This window comes from Cygnus olor, chromosome 2 (assembly GCF_009769625.2).
Source record: "Cygnus olor isolate bCygOlo1 chromosome 2, bCygOlo1.pri.v2, whole genome shotgun sequence".
NCBI classification, from domain to species: domain Eukaryota; kingdom Metazoa; phylum Chordata; class Aves; order Anseriformes; family Anatidae; genus Cygnus; species Cygnus olor.
In genome coordinates, this window is record NC_049170.1 from 83,437,931 (window position 1) to 83,448,728 (window position 10,798).

A 10,798-nucleotide genomic window follows, 5' to 3' on the forward strand; every position below is an offset into this window, starting at 1 on the left:
AGTTGCCCTTCAAGTGCCGCGTGATGACACTCAAGATAATCTGCTCCATGAGCTTCCCTGGCACTGAGGTCAAACTAACAGGCTTATAGTTCCCTGGGTCTACCCTCCTGCCCTTCTTGTAGATGGGCGTCACGTTTGCCAGTCGACTGGGACCTCCCCTGATAGCCAGGACTGCCAATAAATGATGGAAAGCGGCTTGGCCAGCTCCTCTGCCAGTTCTCTCAGTACCCTCGGGTGGATCCCATCCAGCCCCATCGACTCGCGTACATCCAAGTGCTGTAGCAGGTCGCCAACCATTTCCTTGTGGATAGTGAGGGCCACATCCTGCTCCCCATCCCCTTCCACCAGCTCAGGGTACTGGGTATCCAGAGAACAACTGGCCTTGCCGCTAAAGACTGAGGCAAAGAAGGCATTGAGTACCTCAGCCTTTTCCTCATCTCTTGTAACTGAGTTTCCCCCCGCATCCAGTAAAGGATGGAGATTCTCCTTAGTCCTCCTTTTTGTGTTGATGTATTTATAAAAACATTTTTTGTTATCTTTAACGGCAGTAGCCAGATTGAGCTCCAGAGGAGCTTTGGCCTTTCTAATTTTGTCCCTGCACAGTCTTGCAACATCCTTATAGTCCTGAGTGGCCCGCCCTCTTTTCCAAAGATTATAAACCCTCTTTTTTCTCCTAAGCTCAAGCCACAACTCTCTGTTCAGCCAGGCTGGTCTTCTCTGCACCAGCTTGTCTTTGGGCACGTGGGGACAGACCACTCCTGAGCCATTAAGATTTCCTTCTTGAAGAGTGCCCAGCCTTCCTGGACTCCTCTGCCCTTCAGAACCACCTCCCAAGGGACTCTGTCAACCAATGTCCTGAACAGCTCAAAGTTAGCCCTCCGGAAGTCCAAGACAGCGGTTTTACTGATCCCCTTCCTGACTTTGCCAAGAATAGAGAACTCTACCATTTCGTGGTCACTCTGCCCAAGACAGTTCCCGACCACCACATCTCCCACCAGTCCTTCTCTGTTTGTGAACAGAAGGTCTAGCGGGGCACCTCCCCTGGTAGGCTCACTAACCAGCTGCGTCAGGAAGCTATCTTCCACGCTCTTCAGAAACCTCCTAGACTGCTTTCTCTGGGCTGTGTTGTGCTTCCAGGATATGTCTGGGAAGTTGAAGTCCCCCACAAAAACAAGCGCTGACGATTTCGCAACTTCTGCCAGCTGCCTGTAGAACTCCTCATCCATCTCCTCATCCTGGTTTGGCGGTCTATAACAGACCCCCACCAGGATGCTTGCCTTGTTGGCCTTCCCTCTGATCCTAACCCATAGGGACTCAACCTTATCATTCCTAGCCTCAAGTTCCACAACATCAAAACACTCTAATATAGAGAGCCATACCACCACCCCTTCTGTGCCGCCTGTCCCTTCTGAAGAGCCTATAGCCAGACATTGCAGCACTCCAGTCATGAGAGTGGTCCCACCACGTTTCTGTGATGGCAACCAAGTCATAGCCTGCCTGCTGCATGATGGCTTTCAGCTCCTCTTGTTTTAGCTTATGTTTTAGCTTACTGCTAATTTTATGATAGGTCACCTCATTCTTTGATATGAGTTTTGCAATTTGGTTCAAGTCTCAATCCTCTTTCCAGGACAATGGATGTCTCATTTTCAAGGGCTATTCTTCAGTCCACTTTCTCAGAGGACAATGATTGTAATGACATTGTTTTAATTTTTTCATATGAATTCTGACCTCAAAGAAGCTTAGTTCTCCATTAAATGACAGTAGATATTTTTCCCCTGTACCTCGCTCACCAAGAGTTTGATGAGGAACATAAGCTGTTGGCTCATACCTGGCAAACTGACAAAATTAAAACTTGTTATTACGTAATTTCATGACAAACATGTTTGTTTGTTTTCTTCCAGGAATTTCTCTGCAAGGAGATGCAGCTTGCTTCTTTTGAGGTCAGTATCTATACTGTTTTTAGCAAAGGTCTTGGGAAATGCATGAGTCTATGCAGCTTCTGGACAAACATTTAGAAATAGATTGAATTCTGAACCACTATGCCACATTAAGCTTGATATAAAATTTTGCTGGATACAATGATTTGCCCTGAGACGTAATGCAGAATCCTGTACAGTAACAATTCATTCCTTCTCTTCAGCCTTACAAACCAACACCAGGGCAAATAAAATATGTAATGGTGCCATACAATCACAGTTGCTGTGAGCTAATTCTACCAAAACTTTTCGAGCCTCCTGGATTAAAAAATTACAAAATAATCACAGTTTAATTTTTCACCAGGATCTGTAGTTTCCATCCAGCACTACGAAAGATGAAATATTTGTTCTCAGATTCAGTGCTGAATATCCTCTGTGAAGTTGTCATGGGTGCTAAGGATTGCATCAACTCTTTGTTTTTGTTTTTGAGACTTTTTTTATCTTACCTGTGGATTAACTTTCCATCTTGTATGAGTAACTAAGCCACAAGATTTGACAGCCTTATTCCTTTGTTCCACAGGACAGTATTCCAGTTTAGTAATTCAGGAGATGAATGTATAGTGCAGAGGACTGTTGAACCCATAAACTCAAAGTATACTAAACAGGATACAATTAATATATGCTTTCTGTGAAGCCATAATAAGCAAAATGAAATTGTTTAACCAGTAACAATGTATAGCATTCTGTACAAAGTTAAGCAGAAGTATAGGAGCAACATGTAATCTCAAAAAGGTAAATGGAATCTTGTAGTATAATTTCACAAACGAGGTACAGGAAAACACATGTGAGTGGCAAAATTTACAAAGAACAAAAGATGCAGAACAGCCCAGAAATATACCTTGCAAAACATGAATTAACCCATGGAATTAGAAAGAAAGATGTCTGTTGGCCACAGAACAAGTTCTGGTCTTAAAATCAAAGTAAACTGCATGGTAAGAGGATGGGGTGACTCTTATTTTTGTGGAAGAAGGAGAAGAATATAAAATATTAACGAGAAATGAGAAAGGATTGGAAAGGAAGATGTTCATTTTGTTTCAGGCTTCTGTCACTGAACAGATCTCAAGCCTGATCACCTTGACCTATGTAACTAAGACCTTCAAGGGCCATAGCCATCAGTGCTAAACTACACAGCACCACCTTTAAGGTACTGTACATTTACAATCATTGTGGGGTGTAATTGTTAAGAAATTACAATTGTTTGAAAATTTTATTATAATAACTTATAATGGATAAGAAATAGCCATTGGATGTGTCTATTACTGATCAAATAAATCACATAAAGTTGGAAACTGTTGAAAAAGTTTGATCCATTTTGATTGAGGGGGAAAGAGAACTGTCCACTGTGCTTGAGGTACAGTCAAAAATTGGATTTGCAATGTGACAATGTTATTTAGATTTGCTATATATAAAGTTCCCAGTAATTTCAAACACATATTTTTCCTTTTTAATTGGTGCTGATTGTTATCCGCATATGATAATACACCTTTCTATTAAAGCTCCGAGATCTCACTCTTGAGCAATAATGATCAGCCCAGAGAAAACCATTTTATAGACGAATTAAGAATGTCTTTTCCCCCCATGTGCACCACTTGACGTTTAGCTACAGGGAATGTCATTTGCCAGTTTACTGTCCAGTCACACAGTCTCATGAGGTCCTTTTGTAGTTCTTAGTCATTAACTCTTACCTTTACCACCTTAATTAGCATAATGTTAACAAAGTCACTTCATTAATCACTTCCCCCGCCCCCCCCGCCTTTTTTTTTTTTTCTAAGAAATGTCTGAATATGTTGAACTACACAGCTCCAAAAGTTCTCATGCAATGGTCAGGGTGACCTTCTTTACTATAGGCACATTTATCCCTGCTTTCTGTTTTAAACTGCTTTTTAATCATGCTAAAATTTTCCCTCTTAGTGAATGATAGCATATACTCATATGACATACAAATATGGTTTTCAGAAAGCCATGTAAATAGATGCATGTATTCTTCATTATCCCTGTGTTCATTGCATTCTTCAGAGGGTTCTAATAGCCTTGCAGGATAGGACTTCTCCTTATACAAACAATGCTGATATTTCCCCAGGAGGTTATGTTTACTTATGCCTGCTAGTTTTAATCTTTACCATATTTTCTACCATTTCACCGATTTCCAGGCTTATTAATGTCTGCTTTGATGGATATTCCCTTTTAGAAAATCAGAATCCTTGCAGCAACCTTCTTGGCCTTTAATTCCTTAAATACAATTCAGCCAGCCATCTTTAGCTAAGTTTTTTGTATGACAGCCAAAAATCACTTATTTCATTGAACTGGTAAAACACTTCCTAATTGCTTTTAGTATCACTTCTAATAGAGCAGTTAGATGGACTAATCTAGTTATCCAAGACTGAAGTGAGAAAATAGACCCAGAATATACTTAGTGGGGTTGTAAGAAAAACAAACAAACAAACAAAAGCAGTATTGTCTCATATGTCAACTATCTATCTGACAGAATTCAGTAACAAGTAAGATAACAAAACAGAAAAAAATGACATGGAGTGACAAAATGAAATTAAAAGATGAATTTTAGAGCCAGTATTAAACTATTCAACCTTGAATTTTCATAGGATTTACAAGACCAGGGGTTATCCTATCTCAGATAATAGCCAGCTAGTAACTGATCTTATCAAAAGATTAAAACTATTTCCACTGTCACATCCGTTCCAAGAGCTGCTAAGTTTGGTGATAGGAATAGTTACAGGATTGGAGGAAAAGCATGCGCTTGCCTATAAGTCCCATGTAGTGACACGTCAACTGTTGCCCCATCAGTTTTGTTAAAATAAGATTCTCTGTGTGAGGAACTGTCTTGTAGCACAGGTGAGACTATAGTTCTTCTATGAAGACACTGGTAAGAAAACAGATCTGGAGACATTGGTATACAGCCTAACTGACACAACTGGCCTCTCAGCACAGGCATAAGTAGTGGTATCATAGAGGATATCCAACTAGTGTGTAAAGTTGTCATTGTAAAGCCATAAGTTACAAAACAGGTGTAGCAACATTTCAAAAACACTGAATAAGAATGACTTGGAAGCAAACTCATGCACTGCTGAGTAAAATGTTTTATTATTAAATGTAGTCATGCAATATAATCTTATCCAACAGGTTATTCTTAAGGCAAAGGAGTGTGGTGGTTTCACACTGCCGGCAGCTAAATTCCACCACAACTGCTTTCTCACTTCCCTTCCTCAAAGGAAAAGGGGGAGAAAATATGATGGAAAAGTTCTCATGATTTGAGATAAGGACAGGGAGATTGCTCACCAATTATTGTAATGGGCAAAACAGACTCAGCATCGGTAGATTAATATAATTTATTGCCTATCACTAGCAGACTAGAGCGATAAGAAACTAAAAACAAACTAAAAATGCCTTCTCCCCCATACATCCTCTCCTACCTCCTCCCCCTGAGTGGTGCAGGGGAATGGGAAATGGGGCCTGCTGTCAATCCCTAATGCTTTGTCATCTTCTGTTCCTTCACAGTCACTCTTCTCCTACTCCAGTGTGGTGTCCCTCTCATGGGAGGTCCAATCTTTTCTCTGCTGTCTTCATAGACATCGGAACAGTAAACATAAATCTTTTAATAGCATGCTGTGGGCAGGGTGTAGGAGGTCTGTGGGGAAGTGTTCCTTGTCCTTCGTGTTAACTTCCTTCATGATGCACTTTCCAGCAACTGCTGTTTTTCAGCTTGTCGCCTACGTCAGTTAGCTTTGTAGCCAGCTGTCTTCTTACCTTAGATCCCTCAAAGAACTATCACCATAGAACTCATAGGCAGAAACTAGTTACCAGCAGTGCTGGGCCATTTTTTTTATCTTACAGAAAAAAATAAAAGATTCTATAAAACAAATTTTGTAATACTACTATAATCCAGGAAATTCATTGCAACCATGTTTCCATTTCCGCCCTTCTCTTTTACTAATATTTTTGCCTTCTTTTACTCTATTTTAAAACTTGATCTTAAAATGGTCTGCCAGAACTAAATCCATATTTATGCAAGGCCTGAAAAGAGGATAACAGAACAGATGACCATGTTGAAATAAGCACAAAGATAATGAGAATGAAGAGCAGGGTTCTTCAAAATGGTAAGACAGGCAAACATTGATGACCTTCATGCAAACTGTCTCCAAAGTCAGTGCAGTTACACCAGAATGTTTATTTTTAATTTTGTTCTGTAATAATGCAGCAGCATTTTCCATCCACAAAAAAGTCATCACTATTTACTCAGCTGTATTATTGCTATTAATAATTTATAGAGCATCATAAATTTGTACAGTGTTTTACAACTGGAAATGTATCCTATACCTCTAAAAGATCAGGTACAGAACACAAGTCGTATACTGATAAAGCAGCACCTCGCTTAACTGAGAGAATCAGGAAATATTGCAACAGAAGAAACAAAATATATTTCCAGTGAATGAGAGGCTGAAAGAAAAGCAAGATCTATTTTTGTAGCTGACTGAAAAAGCTAGGTCATATCAAGCCAACCTGGAGATAGTTCCAAGTCCAACCAAATTATTACTTTGAAATAATCTGAAGCAAAAGATTTGGTTTCTCATTCAAACTTATTAAATGTTCTCTTTGCCAGAACTGATTCCAAAATTCTGCTGTATATTACTCTGACAAACTCAGTGACATAGTTTGAAAATAACTGCCTATGATTAAAGCTAAGCTTTTTCAATTTCATGATGAAAAAATGTCACAATCAAAATGCTTATCTATTTAGTAATTTCTTGAAAGTTTTTGTTTGTTTCATTTTCTTGGATTGTGTTAGTGTTGTTATAAATTTACACATTTTTTTCTGTAACATTAATTTAATTCTATCATTTGGAAAGACAATAAAACAGCTAAATAATAAAGATTTTTTTTTCCTTCATCTTGGGGATTAAAGGAGATGTAAAACAGAGGTACAAGGCAAAGGACAGAGTAATTTGGAGTTTCTGTGATACAAATGGAATTTAGGACAAGAATTACAGGAAATAAAAAAAAAACTTCTGTTAAAAAACAAGAAGCAAGAGAAGCTTCAAATACCTTCAAAATCTGAGCCATCATATAACCCACATATCTAGTAAAGAAAAGCTGTAGGTGGAAGTAGTTGTGCTGAATCTTTAATGTAAAATAGTAACTCCAACCATCGCTGGAGTACAGGAAGCCATCACCCTTTCCAAAAGAACAAATATAGAAAATTCATTTTTCAGCCACCTCCTTTTCCCTCACGGTGCAAGTCACATCTTTTAGCATAAACCTGAAAAAAAACTTATCTCCTGAATAAGCTACAAAGTTTGAACATGTCCTGTCTAGCTACAAAGTTTGAACATCAGAATTCATCACACTTTCCTAGTTCCAGAAAAATTCAACTTAAAGCAGAGACTATTACAATATATATCTGAGCAAGAATGAAAACAGAGGACATGAACATAAGACTTTAAGAAAACATACAGAAAAAGGGTTCTCTACAGAATTCATAACCTGGAACAGGAAAATCTACAATAAAACAAAGTTGATCAGGACTAGCAGGGCTCTAGAAGAGTAGTCATGCAAAAGTGAAATATTCATCCCCATCTCTCTACGGTTATCTCAGTAAGGCTGAGCTGCAGCTCAGTAAAGCCTTGGCTTAGAGTGTTCAAAGATGCACTGATATTTCAGGGTGATTCACCATCAATTCAGAAGCAGCAAGCTATGCTGTAATTGGCATAATTGTATTATTGTTTGCAAACACTGGGGTATCCCTTACATACTCTTACATTTGTATATTTTATGAGCTAGCTTCGTGGGACTGAAAATTTGATTTTTTTCCTTCTTTTAATTTTCCTTTTTCTTTCTTTCTTTCTTTCTCTTTCTTTTTCTTTCTTTCTTTCTTTCTTTCTTTCTTTCTTTCTTTCTTTCTTTCTTTCTTTCTTTTTCTTTCTTTTTCTTTTTTCCCTTTCATCTTTCTTTTTCTTTCTTTCTTTCTTTCTTTCTTTCTTTCTTTCTTTATTTCTTTCTTTTTCTTTCTTTATCTTTTTTCTTTCATTTCTCTTTCTTTTTCTTTCTTTCTTTCTTTCTTTTTCTTTCTTCCTTTCTTTCTTTCTTTCTTTCTTTCTTCCTTTCTTTCTTTCTTTATTTCTTTCTGTATTTCTATATCTTTCTTTTCTTTTCTTTTCTTTTCTTTTCTTTTCTTTTCTTTTCTTTTCTTTTCTTTTCTTTTCTTTTCTCTTTTCTTTTCTTTTTCTTTTCTTCTTTCCTTTCCTTTCTTTCCTTTCCTTTCTTTCCTTTCCTTTCCTCTTCCTTTCCTTTCCTTTCTTTCCTTCCTTCCTTTCCTTTCCTTTCCTTTCCTTTCCTTTCCTTTCCTTTCCTTTCCTTTCCTTTCCTTTCCTTTCCTTTCCTTTCCTTTCCTTTCCTTTCCTTTCCTTTCCTTGTTTTCCTTTTCCGTTTTCTTTTCTTTCCTTTTCTGTTTTCCTTTTCTGTTTTCCTTTCCTTTCCTTTCCTTTCCTTTCCTTTCCTTTCCTTTCCTTTCCTTTCCTTTCCTTTCCTTTCCTTTCCTTTTCCTTTCCTTTCCTTTCCTTTCCTTTCCTTTCCTTTCCTTTCCTTTCCTTTCCTTTCCTTTCCTTTCCTTTCCTTCCTTCCCTTCCCTTCCCTTCCCTTCCCTTCCCTTCCCTTCCCTTCCCTTCCCTTCCCTTCCCTTCCCTTCCCTTCCCTTCCCTTCCCTTCCCTTCCCTTCCCTTTCCTTTCCTTCCCTTCCCTTCCCTTCCCTTCCCTTCCCTTCTCCCTTCCCTTCCCTTCCCTTCCCTTCCCTTCCCTTCCCTTCCCTTCCCTTCCCTTTCAAGCTGTTTATTTCTAAATCTAACAAAACAGTCACATATCTCAACAAATCAAACAAAATCGTGTTGCGAACAGACTTGTAAGTTATAGACATATATATATGTTTAACTCCCAGATGAAAACTAAATTCTAAGACCAGAGGGCAAACTACATCCTCCAACTGGTACAGTCAGACAAATTTTAAAGGTGAATTTTACCTTCCTTGGTTTTACACAAATTTTCTTGTATTAGGGAAAGCAATGCTAATGATCAAATCACATCCTTTCATGTTTCCGTTGTGTTCACCTGAATCCTTTTACTTCTGCTACAACTTCATAGTTTAAATCAGTGTTATAAATAGTTGTCATTCTAATTTTAGTTTTTCAGGTAAAAATGACTCTTTTTGAAGTTACATGTTTATGACCCACACAATTCTGAGAGAAAAAGTTTGGCAGCTTAAGACAGATGCACTTTAATAGGTGGAATAAACTGGAATAGCACCAGAATAGGAATAGATTAAAATTGTCTTTGAAATGTGTTTCTCTTATCTCTTCTCCATACTGAAATGTAGTCCCTTGAAATAAACATCCAGTTAAGCCAGAACTGCCATGTGTTTCTAAGGGATCAGAGGATCATGTAGCATGTTATTGAAGCTAACCAAATTTTGGAGCTAATAGCTCTGATTTTAAAATTTTTCTTCTAGGACTGTGCACAGACTGAACCTAAATGTACTGATTTTTATATGTCCATACAAGAACATAATGGCTTCAATTAGTGAGTAGACCACATCTAAAAAAATAAAATTAAAAAATAGAAACTGATGCTTTTACTAATCATATGGCTTCCTAGGAAGAACCTTATTGTTAATATGTATTTTAAGCTTGCTTTTTTTTTTTTCTTTTTTTTTTTTTTTCTTTCCGGTATGTTAGCTACTTAATCTGTGCTCACTAATTTGCAGCCTAGATATTCCTAATTTTTAATTTGTCAATTTTATCTTATATTTATGTTTTCAAAGCAAAACAATTTTTTTTTTTTTTTTTTTTTTTTTTTAACCCAGAAGGAGATATGCACTTTATATTAGTTGAAATAACACTGAAGATATGCGTCTATGGCATCTTCTGCTCAGGACAATGCAGCCTAGTGCTATTTCCATTAAACACTTTCAGTACTTCTCACAAATCTGTTCTGAAGCTAGCTCAGCTATATCCATCTATCCTTTGGCTGGTGGAGACTTTCACAGATATGTTAAATAATTTCTATACCATTCCATTTTATATTCATCATGCTCCATTTTTATATCTGTACCTGCTGGGCTATTGTGACAGTAAGCAGTGGAAAGGCTCAGACAAGGCTTTTATTGCCCTCTTCCCCCGTCTCACATCTCTGCAGGCACCTCTACAAACTAATTCAAATACTACTCTGCACAAAACATTCAAATGCACTGAAAGAAGTCTCAAAACCCTCATCCAGTGTCACTTGTTCTGCACTCTTTATTAACTATATGTGATGGCATTAACTGCATGGAATTGACAGGGAATTTATCCAAGGGAAGAGCAGAATCAAAGTAGAAATACTTAAGTAACCATGTTGCTTATTGAGGGACTTCAGAAAACCACATAGTGCTCTTCTAACTACTACATCCCTAAGAGAAGCACCTCCAAATTCAACTGCAGAGTGTTTATGTGTTCTGCAAATATTATAACAAGGTCTAACTTTAGACCTTTTGGGTTCAGTTTTCTGTAAATGCTAAGAACAACAATGGAGAAAAGCTCTGTAACAGAAGCAAAGATGAAAACATTTTTTTGAGGGCAACTTTTAGGTACCTTACAAATAGGACTCCTGTTTCCTTTACCTTACACCTTGTGAGTTTTTCTACAAACAGTGCAAAGTTTGTGAAAGACACAAGTTCATTTTCTAAGGAGATCAATCCTTTTAAATAAGGGAACCATTGATCTTTTGTAAAATACAAAAAATGAATATTACAGTAAAATAGTTATTCATGTTTTTTTTGGGGG